Below are 15,522 nucleotides of genomic sequence, written 5' to 3'. Positions count from 1 at the left end.
TACCGGCGGATAAAACGCCGCAAGTTCGCCGTAGACAACCCACGGCTTTGTTTGCGGCGCAAAATCGGCGCCGGAAAGAAGCGGCGTAACTGGCGCCGGAAGATGCGCCAATAGTTGCCGACGGAAGGAAGACGTCGATACACACGATACAATTCGTTGTATCGTTCTTTCCGACGGATTTCTGGCGTACAATCCGCCGGAAACCTGTAGCATTCCCTAAAATAACTAAACAAAATACCTTCCGTTCCGTCGGCGAAGAGAGACCGAGGGTCGGCGCGCGAGCAGGAAGGAGTGGAAAGGATGCTCGGCGAAGTCCGGTGACCGTTGACGGTGAAGTCCGGTGACCGTCGGCGACGTCAGTCCATAGCGAGCGACGGGCGACGAGCGAAACACGCTAGGTGAGAGAAGGGAAGGAAACGAATGAGCGGCCAGAGGGGCTCGGGGTCGAAAAATAGGGCTTTCACCGGCGGACGTTCCGGCGGCATATCCGACGGAACGAGGATCCGTCTTAACGTGCGACAGAAATAAGTCGTTGAGTTTAAATAAGCCGGCGGAAGTTCCGTTGGTAATGTTCACCAGTATGTTTCCGCCGCAACATGCGACGGAATCGGTTCAGAGCTCATTTTACCGACGCCATTACCGTCGCATGGCGACGCCGGATAATTTCTGTCGTATTATGCGCCGACAAATTCGTCGTAATTTTCCGTCGCAAGATTCAGGAGCATTCCGCCGTTACCTGCGTCATTCGTTACGGCGCAAAAAAAAATCCGCCGGAAAATCCGATGGTAATCGCGTGTTTTCTCGTAGTGCCATAATCGAATGGACAATGATATGATGATCACAATCGAGTAATTGTGGTCGATAGATAATAATCAACCAATTAAGAATAGTTAGAATATCGTAGTCAAGTGTCAATAATTAGTAGGTCGTCGTCAGGTGACAATGCTTGGAGTATCATAGTTAGTTACTAGTGGCCAAGTGATCATGGTTAGGTAATTTTGATCGAAAAATCATAGTTTGGTGATGATAACCAAGAGACTATAGTTTGGAGATGATGGTTAAAGGACTATTAATCAGCCAATGTGTGGTTAGAGGACCCTAATTGAGAGAGCATGGTCTGAGGATCATAGTTGGACATCGATGGTTAGTGAATCAAAGTTAGATGATGATAGTTGGGTGATGGTCAAGGGATAATAATCAGTGGAGGTCCAACAGAGGTAGTTGAAATGTCATGGTCTGATGGTAGTGATCATATGACATAAGTCTAATGATGGCCAAATAGTGGTGGTCATACGATGATGATTGGATAATGTTCTTAGATTATTATGACATGGTAGATGTGATTGATTAACAATTATTGGATGAAGATATTATGATTGTAGTGGTTGGATGGATGTAGTCCAATGATAACTATCTTCTGACATTGATCCAATGAAAGTGGTCATGCGGTAGTGATCCGATATGAGTGGTTGAATGACGGTGGTCCAAAAATAGTGGGGAGATGGCAAATATTTAATGGTGGTGGTCATACTATGAACATCCAATAGAGTTGGTCGAATGAAGGTGGTTCGATGGTGATTGTCAGGCAATGTCAGTTCGATAGTGAGGGTTGGAAGCTCCAACAACCCAACAATATAGCTCTTTCTAATTTTATGTCACCATCTATGCTTTGGCTCCCCTCGTATATATAACTATTTTCATTTAAGCTAGTAGAGAGGGATGATTCTCTCACTCAAGCTCCAATTTTCTTTTAGTAAAGGGCAAAAAAGTGGTTCTATTGGAAATCAACCATTGAAGGTGATCAAGACTTGTAATCCTTATAGCTAGGATCTACTCTCCTTTAAAAAGTGTATATAGTTCTTAATTGAGCATGTCATAATATAGACAATTAAAACTTGTAATGTGAAACCCCTTAAGCAAAAAGAAGCTAAATGCTTAACGATCGAGATATTAATTAGCTTGTTGTATTGTGTTTTGTATTATGGATGATATAGTTAGGTTCACGTTTTAATTCTTTCATTAAATTCGAGGGAACGACAATTTCTAACTTTTGTGAATTTCTTTATCATGTTAGTCATAAAAAACTTCTTAAAGATGTAATTAACATTTGACGATATCTTCATGAATTTTTTCATGTGATAAAATATTCATGTTAACATTTTTTTAATTCTAAAGTTTTGATGATTGTAGGCTTTAAGAAATTGTTGCTACTTGCACACTTCACAAAATAAATTGAATTTTTTTTTTGTAGAAGTTTTCAATGACGCATAAACTCATCACAAAAAAATGGAACTTTTTTGTGAAGTGATTTTTCTAGAAAAATTCTCATGTTATTGTTGATGAGTGATATTCTCGAATTGTGTTATCATCATTGAAAAATTTTTTGAAGCATCAAACAAATAAAATTTTCATTGTACTTGATGTTGTTGGAAATACAATTTAGTCATTTATATATTTATAATCTTCTATGTTTTTTTTTCAACCTACTTTTAAGTAGGAAGTGTCAATGTTTGACACGACACGAAAATTGACCCGAACCCCACCCAAAAAATTCGAGTTTGACCCAACTCAATTTCAAAACGAGTCGGGTTTTGACGGGTCAAACATGCCAACCGCGTTTAAATGAGCTACCATGCCGGTTGCCGCGAACCTGCCCCCGGTGCTTGGCACGTGCCTCTGCTCCTGCCTGCCGCGCCTAGTGCGTTAGGCACACTAGACATGCCGAGGACAGCGCCTGACACGCTGCGGACAGCGACCAGTGCACGCTCGCGGCGTCGAGTAGCACAGCTCGGTCGCGCCACCGCTGTCATACTCAAATCGGCACCTGAAGTGAGCCTGCCCACTCGTGCTCGCCCGCGCACCCGCCCACTCGCGCGTCTGTGCCCGTGCACCTGCTCTCGCGGCCGCGCCAGCTCGCTCGCGTCCGAGCCAGGTCGCCCGCATCCACGCGCGCGTCTGAGTCGCCAGTAGCCCGCCGCCCACGTTTAGCTTTCCCGTGTCGGGCCGGGTCAACCCCGCAACCAGCCGGGTTGGGTCCGGATTCAGATTTTTGACCCAGTTCGGGAAGTTGTCCAGAACGAGATAGGTTACGTTTTGCCTATTTCAGTTTTTAACAATTTAGTATTTTTGGAATTTTATGATCAAATTTATAATCTGATTTTATAAAAATATAGTTTTATCAAGCTTTAATAAATTTTATCCGTGTAACTTTTGATATGTTATTGATACAACAGTTCGGTTTTGAAAAAAAAAATTGTCCAAATATCCTAACCAAGATTGATTAGAAAGTGTCTCAAAACTCTCAGATCTGCTTAAAAATTTATATAATATTAATTATCAATATATTGAACTCATCTCAAAATATATTCAAAAACTTTAACAGCAATCTTACCAAAAAGTTTTTTTCCAAAAAATCTCATGGTAGCCTTCACCTATTTTTTTATTTATGTGTAAAAATTTTATACAATTCTAAAACAGTATACATGCTTTTTTTATTTTTTTTAATGTTGTTGTAAATATAAAGAACGTAACAGAAACTTAAAACCATATTCTTTCAATATTTAGCACTACTCGTATTCCTTTGGCTGGAAAATCTAATCAAGAAGAAATGTTGGCGTAAAAGAAAATCAATCTTAAATCATTTTGACGTACGTCATGTTATTAAGCCAGATAATACCTCAAACCACACTTCACTTTTCGTGGCAAATTAGTAGGAATATACCTAGCTTTTTACAATTTACATGCTCTTCTAATATACTTCGATAGGGGCGTAAATATATGACCTGGTTCGAAAATTTGATCCCGATTCGATCAAAAAATTTTGAGTTTGAATCGACCCTTTTAAAAAAACAGGTTTGAATCGGATTTAATTTTTTTATTTAATTGATAAATTAAGTCGAGTACATGTTAGCCCGTGAACCTGAACCAAACTCGTTTGACCTGCCCTCTCTCGGCCGCATCTCTCCTCATCCGTCCAGGTCGTGTTGAGGCGAGGCACTGGACAGTATGCATAATTTTCTTTTTTCACTCCTAGTTTATTTTTCCTTTAATTCATCTGATTTATTTATATTCTTTTGTAAACTATGAAGATTATTGTACATATTATTATTGACCTTAAAGATAAAATGTAAATATTGACTATCATAATAATGTGAAATCTTTTTTTATGATATTTATGTTTTTCCTGTAATGCAATTAGTCAACTCTGGATGTAAAATTGATCTGGTTGTAAATGAAAGTATATTGCCTATTAAATGAATGAAAATAAATTCTTTCATTTTAGATCTTGGGGCATGACATCGGATCTGTATTTCTGACATGTTTGTCTAATTGGGCTAGGATCGGGTCGGGTCTAGTTTGGGTAGGGTTGGACCTGAACCCGACCCAAAAACTTATTTTGACACACCTATTTATGATTCCAATTTAAGGTTATGTAGCAAGTACACGAGAAACGCTAACAAATTTACTATAAAAATTTTATTATAATTTACATGCGATCAAGAAATTATAATAATATAGTATATATAGAAGACAAATATTTAAAATTGGATAATGTTTTAATTTTTTTCAGAATATCAAAAATATGTTTTTTTTTTTTATGAAAATATGAATTGCCTTTTAATTTAAAATAGTTATTTCTTCATTTACCCTTTATCTTCATATTTTGAAATAATTTATTTATCTTTTTCCATTAAACAGCTATAAGGAGGCTATCATATATAATGTCCACTAGTGAAAAACTTTTGCCCAATGGACTAAACCCTACGGAGAAAAGTTGGTAAAAGCTGGATGAACTTATAAGCTTCCGTGTTCTGGAAAATTATTACATTCGGTGTCTAGATTCGTCTTGACATCAATTTAGACGCGTCACGTCATTAAAATATATCGTGGCCCAGTATATTCGGATGACATGACGCATCTGAATTAGATGTCTGAACTTCCGGAATAATTCGCCCCTTGTTCTAATTCCCCCTGGTCTGCTCTTCACCAACCCCACAGAAAATTTTGAACTTCAGTATTCTCTACGTCTTATATCTGAATATATACGCATATATAACTTTATAATTACTGTTGTTAAGCATATAAAATTATGAATAGTGACGCAGCGTGGGGGGCTTGCCTTGATAAAAAAGAAGAAGGAGAGGGGAGATAGAATATTTTATGGCAAGCACCTTACTTGTTGCAGTTTCTTTGATGTGCACAAAATCTAATTTGCATTGAAATCATCTCCAGTGACAAGTCTCCAGCTCTCCAAGTTGCACTAAAAAAATGAGATAATAGAGGTAAAAGACAGCAGTGGAACTATTTAACGGAGCTACATGGTGTGAATCGCGTGAGCAATGAAGGAGACACTTCAGTTTGCTATTTGGCTGCATTTTTTTAACTTTAGGAAACGCAGCGTTAGCGTCGTGGTAAAAGTGTGGCTGTCTTTCAAAACTTGCGGATTTTGCGGTTGGATGATGGCGAGTTAGAATAATAATACGTTGAGGGTTTTCATTCAGTGCTGAAATGGCCGGGGGTGGCATTTATGTAATTAGGCAGACACACTCTTCACTTTATAATTATGTATGATATGCAAAATTTGAATAATATTGAGAGACACATTTAGGCATCATTTGGGATCGCTTCTTTATTGCTTTCGAAAATAACTTTTTAGTACAATTTTTTTTGTACTAAAGAGTTATTTTAGAAAGCAGCAAAAAAATTGTCCCAAATGAAGCCTTACTCTTATTAATGTATTTATAACTTCAATAGATGAACATGAAAATTATGGTATTATAAGATGTATGTGTAGAGTTATATCATTATAGTAATTCATTTCCTATGCTATCATTTTTATTACTCTTATTTCATTTAAATTGGTTGCACTCTTAGAGAAGAAGATATTTATATGCTAGTGGAGTTATTGATTGAAATTTTGAGTAACGTGTAAGAACCTGCCCTTGGGAGGGGAACAACAACTGGAAATGGTTGCTAATACCCCGTAGGCTGAGGAGCAAAAGGAGGAATCCGCCTTGAAGGAACTTTTTTACTTAAGAACACCGATGAGATGAAAAGATTTTGAAAATATTGGATCTTGACTATACAAAAACATATGCATGTCTAAATGATTACATATTATTTTAAGCTATATACAATATAGTGATGGATGAAGAAAATAAAGGGAAAAAAGTCTTTTTTTTTTAATCTTATTTATTAAGAGCATATGATCTTACTGCATTATAATTTGGATGTTATGAATATAAGAAAGAATATTTGCATTAATTTTATTGTAACTTTAGTAAATCTTAGTAAGTCTTATAAAGATAATTTATAAGCATGCTAAGATTTGATTAATATGAGAGCAAGGAGAGAGCTACATCCTTAATTTAAGAGAATTATAATTATGTTTTGTCAACACATTGCTTCATAATGTCAAAAATTAAAAAAAAATTGTTATCTGAATTTTTTAGAAAATATGAAAATTCTAAAATCGCATGCATTGAGTATTTATAGGTGTGTTTAACTTAATGAATACAAAATTTTTAATTCAAAACATTTTTTCACTAAAAAGTTGTTTTAGAAAGCAGCAAAAAAATTGTCCCAAATAAAACCTAAGTCTTGTGAACCATCAAAAAATGTTATGAGCATTAACATAAAGATAATGTAATTTCTCAAATATTTAATGTTATTGTTACTAATTCAGGTGAGCATGCGAATTTATAAAATACAATGACCTTAGTCATATGAGGAGGTATTTCCTCTCTTCACTCTTCACAATCATGATTCAGTTATTGATTTAATAGAGAAGATTAAGGTTTTGTTTGGAATAGCTTTCTTACTGCTTTCTAAAGCAACTTTCAAGTACAAAAATTTTTAGTTTAAAAATTTTAGTATTAGAAAGTTGATTTAAAAAGATGTAAGAAAGCTATCCTAAATGAACCCCAAGTCTGATGGCTTTATAAATTATAATGAATATATTATTTCAAGATGTAGCAAACATTTGTTTAAAGTTTATTCATATTATACATTAAATAATTTTGAAATTATGTGATGTATAGCTTTTCTTAATGTGAAAGGATTAGGAGCTTAACATTTCAGTCTTTATCTTATACAAATATACAATATTCAATTCTAAATTGCATTCTTTTAAGGGTGGGTCAATTGAAAAGACTTACCTTCTATTAATTGTTATAAGAAGAACCTGGGGTGCTTCTACTGGAGCCTTTGCTTTGAAGTTTTAACTTGGATGCTCTCTTAAATCACAATGGGACTAGTTGACATTACCATTATAGAGAGAAATTTGCTACGTACGGCTAATTATTACGTCCGGTGTCCGGATTCGTCCGAACACCCAGTGTATTTGGGTGATGTGGCGCGTCTGAATTGGATGTCCGAATGTCCGGTGACCGGATGTAATAATTCGCCGCTACGTACCCCCTAAATCCGATGACACAATCAAGGGCTTAGAGATATACTTTCTCTTGTGATATAAAATAGAGCCCTTTGCTGGACATTTCTTTTGATTCAACCAATACATCCTCTACCAACTCAATACCAACAATGTTAACTGTACTTTTAAAATTTCCTTCAAGTAAAAAAAAAATGTTTTTATCACAATCTTCTGTGATTCAAGCAATAATGATATTCATTTACTTTGGCAATCTCATTTTAAAGCTATTCGTTATAAGGAAAATGTATGGCTTATTATGATGTGTTTAAGAGTTGCTCAAGGATTGTCATTAGTCTTCTTATTTTTTCCCCTTCAATAAAGTAGGAAGTTTAAGGTTTGGTAGCTAACTACTGTTGATATAGGAGAGTTTCAACTTTAACTAAAAATTTTCAAAGGACGAATACTTGATTCTTTATGTTGAGTTCGTGATAGTCATCCTAGGTACCTTAATTACCTTGCGTTTGCTTTTAATTCTTTGTTTTTTCTTCCTTAGTTATTGAATATCGTCTTTTTCAATATATTATTCCTTTGTTATCAAAAAAATAGTACTGATACAGTCAATGTAATTGTTTCAACCTATTGATTAACAAAAAATTTCCATTTTGGGCTGAACGAGCCTGCTACATTATCATCATTTATTAGTATCAAAATTGAGACAAAGATATAGAAAATCCATTCATCACCACTACACATCAATTTATGTAAAGAAATCATTAATATGAAAAGTGTAATGAATGTGCTATTTTTAATTCAATTAATGGTGTAATGCAGTTGGACCCACACTCTTTCTAAACGGGCTTAGCTAATTTATGCAAGCATTGGCTATCCTCCCCTCTTTCTCCACCTTCCAACAAGGGATTTATTTTTACTTACTTGAGGATTGGTAAAATGTGGATGTTTTTCTCTCCTCTGTTATGCTAGGGCTTTGACCTAGTCGCCATTCTACTAGGGCTTCGCTTCTTCCTCTTAGTTTCTCATTTCTCTCTTTGAAAGAGAAATAAAGAAAAAAAAAAGAAAAAAATTTTTTTTTTTTTTTTTTATCTTACTTATTAAGAGCATATCCTATTGCATCATTATTTGGATGTTATGCATATGAGAAAGAACATTTTGCGATAATTTTATTGAAACTTTAGTAAATCTTAGTAAGTCTAATAGATAATCTATAAGCATGCTAAGATTTGAGTAATATAAGAGCAATGAGAGAGTTATATCCTTAATTTAAGATAATGATAGTTATGTTTTGTCAACATAATGTCAAAAATAAAAATATTATGTTATCTGAATTTCTTAGAAAATATGAAAATTCATAAATCTCATGCATTAAATATTTATAGGTGTGTTTATCTTAATGAATACAAGGACGGCTTTCTTACTGCTTCTTAAAGCTGTTTATAGTACAAAAATTAAAATTTTTGTAATAAAAAACTACTTTAAGAAGCAATAAGAAAGTCATCCCAAACGAAGCTTTAGTGGGGTTAATAGATAAGTGTCATGATTGCAATGACCCTACCAAAGAATTATTTTCCGTTGCAACTAAGGCTTCATTTGTGATTCTTACTACTTTCTAAAATGAATTTTTAGTATAACATTTTTAATTCAAAAATTTTTTTCACTAAAACGGTGTTTTAGAAATCAGTAAAAAAGTTGTCTCAAATAAAACCTAAATCTTGTGAACCATCAAAAACCGTTATGAGCATTAACATATTGAAAATGTAATTTCTCATATTAATTTAATATTATTGTTACTAATTCGTGTGAGCATGCGAAATTATAAAATACAATGACCTTAGTCATATGAGAAGGTATTTCCTCTCTTGACTCTTCACAATCATGATTCAATTATTGATTTAATAGAGAAGATTAAGGCTTTGTTTGGAATAGCTTTCTTACTGCTTTCTAAAGCAACTACAAAAAATTTTAGTTTAAAAAATTTTTGTATTAGAAAGCAGTAAGAAATTTATCCCAAATAAAACCCAAGTATGATAGATTTATAAATTATAGTGGATATATTATTTTAAGATTATTTAAAAATTATTCATATTATACATTAAATAATATTGAAATTATGTGATGTACAGCTTTTCTTAATGTACATTAAGAAAGCTAAGCTTAGATGCTTTCTTAACTCAAAATGGGACAAGTTGACATTACCATATCAACCTTCTAGACTTTTTAGAGAGAGAAATTTTCTATGTACCCCCTAAATCCGATGAGACAATAAAATAGAGCCCTTTGCTGGACATTTCTTTTGATTCAACCAATACTTCTCTGCCAACTCAATATCAACAATGCTAACTTTACTTTTAAAATTTCCTTCAAGTAAAAAAAAAAATGTTTTTTATCACAATCTTCTGTGATTCAAGCAATAAGGATATTCATTTACTTTGGCAATCTCATTTAAAAGCTCTTCATTATAAGGAAAATGTATGGCTTATTATGATGTGTTTAAGGTTTGGTAGCTAACTACTGTTGATATAGGAGAGTGTCAACTTTAACTAAAAATTTTCAAAGGACGAATACTTGATTCTTTATGTTGAGTTGGTGATAGTTATCCTAGGTACCTTAATTACCTTGCGTTTGCTTTTAATTCTTTGTTTTTTCTTCCTTAGTTATTGAATATCATCTTTTTCAATATATTATTCCTTTGTTATCAAAAAAAAAAAAAAGTATAGATATAGTCAATGTAATTGTTTCAACCTATTGATTAACAAAAAAATTTCATTTTGGGCTGAAAGAGCATGCTACATTATCATCATTTACTAGTATCAAAATTGAGACAAAGATATAGAAAATCCATTCATCACCACTACCATCAATTAATTTATGTAAAGAAATCATTAATATGAAAAGTGTGATGAATGTGCTATTTTTAATTCAATTAATGGTGTAATGCAGTTGGACCCACACTCTTTCTAAATGGGCTTGGCTAATTTATGCAAGCATGGGCTATCCTCCCCTCTTTCTCCACCTTCCAACAAGGGATTTATTTTTACTTACTTGAGGATTGGTAAAATGTGGATGGTTTTCTCTCCTCTGTTATGCTAGGGCTTTGACCTAGTCGCCATTCTACTAGGGCTTCGCTTCTTTCTCCCTCGCGCGTAGGGATTATTCTCCTCTTTGCCGAGGGGAGTTCTCTCTACATTTCCTTTTTCCATTTTCTTTCATATTTCTCTTGTGGTTTTCTTTGATTTTGTTTTAGGTTGTTGTCGTCATGACAAATGTTTTTAAGCGAAGTGATTCTGATTTTCTTGCTTGTAAGAATCATTCAAAAGTGTTCAATGATGTTTTTTTATCTGGTTATGATTCGTTGAATGTTTTTTGGGACCATAAAGTGACTACTTTTTGGGGTTTTGTTTTGAAATGTATAAATGGTGGGTTGCAACACTCAGTTTCTGCTGACCCTATTGATAATTCTGATTGGGTTTATGACTATTTGGGTAATAATTATTGTGATGGGGAAATCTAAGATGGTTGTTCTAATGTTCTTTTGGAGGCTCTCGATTTGAACGTGGTGAAAATTGATAATGTTGAATTTTCTGCGGCGTTTGGAAAGAAAAATAATAAAAAGAAAAACAAAAATCTAGAGCTGAATTTTAAATACTATGTTAGTTGTTCTACAAGGTTGAAGTCTTCTACTTAGATCGTTGGTGGTTCTTGTTGTGTTGTTGGTTATCTCCTCATGTTTTCAGGTTATTTCTGATGTTGGGTCTATTTTTTTCCTTGTTGGTGCTTTCTATCATAGTGTTTGGGTTTGTCTTCTCGGGTGGCTTCCTTAGCTTTGGTTGGTCTTGGTGGGGGGTTTGGGTTTTTTTTGTGGTGTTGGGCTGCTGTTTCTATGCTATGGTGGTGTGGTGTTTGTGGTTTTTTCTGGTGTTGTTGGTGGTTGTTTCTCCAGCTCATTATTTGAGCTTGTTTTTGCATTGGTTTGGTGGTTGGTCTTGGTTTGTTGTGGTTTGGTGGAATATTTTTATAGCTTGTTTGTTTTTTCCCCTAACTTTTGTTTTCTTTGTTCTTTGTCCTTATTATTTTTCTAGATGTTTGCAGTGTGTTTACTGATCGAGGCTCTATGTACATTGTGGGATGCAGTTTTGTCTGCTCTCCTTTCAGATACTTTTATATTATTGTTTACATGTTTTAGGTTTTTCTTTGTTTCTGACTTTGCAGATGCATATCCCTATGTTGGAAGTTCTTTGTCGGTTTCCCCCTCTCCAACTCAAAGGAATTATTCTATTAGTTTATATTCATATGCATTTTTACTTGAAAGTTTTTAAATATGGTATGTGTTATAACAAAGATAGCATATGTTGATTTATGTTTAGATTTGTTTGTATGGATTGTAAAATGTGGTTATTGATGGTTCTCACATGTCATGACCTGACTCGATCGATATGACCAAACCCAACCTCGATTATGGTGACAAGAAAAAACTAACCACAAGTACCAATTAGAAAAAGTGTTGAGAAATTAAATTTTCCATTTATATACAACAAAGAGCCATTATAGAATATAATATAAAGTGGAGGATTATTGAGTCTAAAAAAAATAATTTATAATGTGGGGCGGTGGAAAACAGAGAGAGAAGGGGGGCGGAAGCCCTAGGTGGGCCATGCTTGGTTTAATTCAACTTATGAGGGAAAATTTGAATGTGGGGGGCTGTTTTAGGAAGTTTGTAGTTGTCCTTTGATGTTAATTAGGAGCTTAGGAGGGAATTGGAGATTATCTTGAATTTGAAATCTAAATTTGAGATCTCATCGTGTGCTTGGGCTCTAGGGTTTGCTAGAGACTTTTGGAGAGTTGTTCTTCCTCTCGAATCGAAGAACATTGTATCTTTCATCATATATATATATATATATATATATATATATATATATATCATTAAAAAATACCTGGACAATCTAAGCTCTATCTATAATTGTGCTTGGCAACAAAAAAGTATAACAAAAATAAAAGTCAAGCCTACAAAAAGAAAACTAACCAAAAAATATAACTACAACATGGATCAAAGCTTGATATCAAAACTACCCAGTTCACTCCCTACCCTTTCTTTGGTCTAAAAATAAAAGCAAAATCAGGAGTGAGCTAACACGGCTTAGTAGGCTAGACAGCTTAAAACAAAAATCAATCGCTTAAACCAAAAGAACTGTAGATGCTGAACTAATCAACTTAAGACATGTACTGAAAATTGAAATAGATAATAATATTGAATGCATTTATATAGCAACTGAAATTGTATTGAGGCTAACTAAAATATAAATAAACATTTCATAGTAATACATATATAATATTTAATAGAATCTCTCCAAAAAGGGTCGGTTGGCTATGCATGCCACGCACATCTTTTAATTGATGGGCGATATATGGTTATCAAGACATATGACCGATATAATTTATGGATCATATAGGGTTAGCTTACTCGGCTAACCCTTAAAAAAAAAAAGAATCCCTTCTCTCCACAAACAACATCCCTTCTTTATAAATATAGCCCTCATGCTCCATAATTTATAACACATAATAGACAATAGAATCCTTTTTGCTGCCAATAAAATAACACAGATACTGAAAAGAAATAATATTCTATATTATTGAAGCCATCACATTGTTGTTATACAATTCAAAAAATGCTCTAACAATTATTAAATATATCCTTACCCAGTGTTATACAGAATGTCAAAACTAAGTTTTTAGAATCCTACCACATTATTAGAGATTATGTATAACAGTGTTATAAAGCTTTAACTTACTTAAAACATTATTTTTAAATATCAAAAATAAAATTTTAAATTGATAAAAATCACTACAATTCAAAATCATTCATTTAAACCTCTAGAACCCACTTTAGAATAATTTCAAAATTTTTTCATGCACATAGATCATTCTCATACACATGCAAGAGAGTTTAAATATAGAAATTTAATAGGTTGCTTAACTTCGAGTTGGGTTAGATAGGTTTGAATAGTCCTCTTATCTTGGTGGTCTCATATCACATTCATGTGTCATAACCCAACCCAACGTACATGATACATAGACGAGATAGGTCACATCGCATTGAATGGTGATAGGTCAAGCCCAAGATCAAAATTTTAGGAACTTTTTAAAATTATTTTATCTTTAAATTAAACAAACCATAGAGCTTCTAACTTCTAGTAAGTAGAAAAATAAGCCTATTCATAATTTTTTATTATTTCATTCATCATCAAAGTTTCTCTACAATCACTATGCACTACAGTACGTGGCTACAAATCAGAACATAACAAATCAATAAATAAATAGTCATGACTATACAAAAATTAAAAAATACCTAAACAAACTCTAATAAATTAGAAAGTGAGACTACAACTACTCAACATGGTTTTTGCTAATAAAACTTAGTAGGTCAAAATAATGGTTATTAATAAAATAGTTAATAAATGGTTTCAGTTGTCAAAAATTTAAAAAATAATAATAAAAAGTAAATAAATAAGTACTTTATATATCAAAATAGGAAATAATGCATTTCCCTCATGCCCTTATACCTCCCATTAGAACATATTTCAGAATTCAGGCCCTTATGAGTCCTTGTGCATCCCGCACAATATAACTTACTCCAACATTAACTTCACATAATTACATATTTTAACTAGATAAGTACATATATAATTATATTGCAGTGAAGGAAATGTAAATATATCACAAAATACTTTATTGGTAGGTAATTAATTCAACTATTAAGAGAAATTTCACACTTTCAAAATTTCACCAGATTATCAGATGTTGTTTAAAACATTGTTTTGAAACTTTAATTACACTACAATATTATTTTTTGGGATCAAAAATATTTTTTAAATTGATATGAATAACACACTTTTTAAATTATCTAATGAAATTTTTATTAAAGTATACCTAAATGCTCAGAATAGTCGTATCTACAATGTATAAAGAGTTACAAGATGAAAATTTAGCGGGTGTAAGTTATTCCCATTTACACTACAAAATTATAATTTAATGAGTAAGACCACAGAATTTTTGTATTTTGAAGCAGAGATAGGCATAATAAAACTGACTTCGATTTGGATAAATTTTTGAACTTAGGTGATAATAAAAAAAGGAGCAACATAGCACAAAATAGTCTTTCTCTCTCCAAAAATATTCACACTCTCTCAAGAGCTGAGGGATTTTATTTAAAATGAGAAATGGTGGATTTTAATATTTTTATAAAAATTTAACCTAGCAATATGGCGCTTGACTCGACATCTCTGCATCACTCTCCACTGGAGAACCTGGTGTCGCAGCAGTCAACCACAACCTTACAACATTAGTTAATTTTCAAAAAAAAATTATTGGAGAGCTCAATGCTGCAATGCTGCCAACCTAGCGAGGAGAAAATTTCTACATTTTGCATGCATGCACACAGACTCGTGAGAAACCCACATACATTAAAATTCTGCTTAAGTACGCACCCGTTTAAGCTCGCATCTCGATTAAGTATGCAAAATTTTAACAAAACTTAAGGTTCAAAGTTTATAAGTTGAACATGTCATGAATGATTATTTGGCATAAGTTTTATAGTTTCTTACATCTTACATTGAGGTTTACCGCTCGAATCTTTCTGTAAAATAATTCAAATGATTGTCTAAGATCATCAAACACTACAGGAAAGTCGCGTATTTTTGGTGAAAATTTTTGAAGTTTTCGATGAATTACTAAATTTTCCAGCAAATTTTTTATGAAAAGATTTTCGATGGTAAATCGAGCGCCGGAAAACTTTTTCGTAAAAAAAAACTCCACTAGAACTTTTTTCCGACAGAAAAGATCCGTCAGAATTAATAAAATGATTTTAAAAAAATACTACAAATGACCCCAGCCTGCTCCCGCATCCCACGTGGATGGCCCCAGTCTTCCTGCAGCTAGATGCACCCTAGCCCGGCCCATCAGGCAAGCATCTCGCGCCCAGGGGAGCCCCGCTCCAGCCCGTCCGCACCAGCTCCCGGTCCTGATCGCCAGAAACATATCCGCTGGAAAATCCATCGAAAAATTTGCTCAAAAATTTGTCATAATTTTTTTTTAATATTTCATCGAAAATAAGCGAGAAATCCGTCAAAACTTCTGCTGGT

At 33.6% G+C, this 15,522-nt stretch overlaps 1 non-coding gene across 1 annotated transcript; it reads left to right on the top strand.

The window, feature by feature from the left end:
- The first annotated feature begins 12,733 nt into the window (after positions 1-12,733).
- Positions 12,734-12,860, top strand: LOC114578550. The gene has a single exon (XR_003699542.1). It is a non-coding gene; the product is annotated as a U11 spliceosomal RNA (small nuclear RNA).
- Positions 12,861-15,522: the final 2,662 nt, after the last annotated feature.

The sequence above is a fragment of the Dendrobium catenatum genome, unplaced genomic scaffold, assembly GCF_001605985.2.
Source record: "Dendrobium catenatum unplaced genomic scaffold, ASM160598v2 original_scaffold_71536, whole genome shotgun sequence".
In the NCBI taxonomy this organism is placed as follows: domain Eukaryota; kingdom Viridiplantae; phylum Streptophyta; class Magnoliopsida; order Asparagales; family Orchidaceae; genus Dendrobium; species Dendrobium catenatum.
Note: the sequence above shows the minus strand (reverse complement) of the source record. Positions and strands in the feature narration are given on the sequence as shown.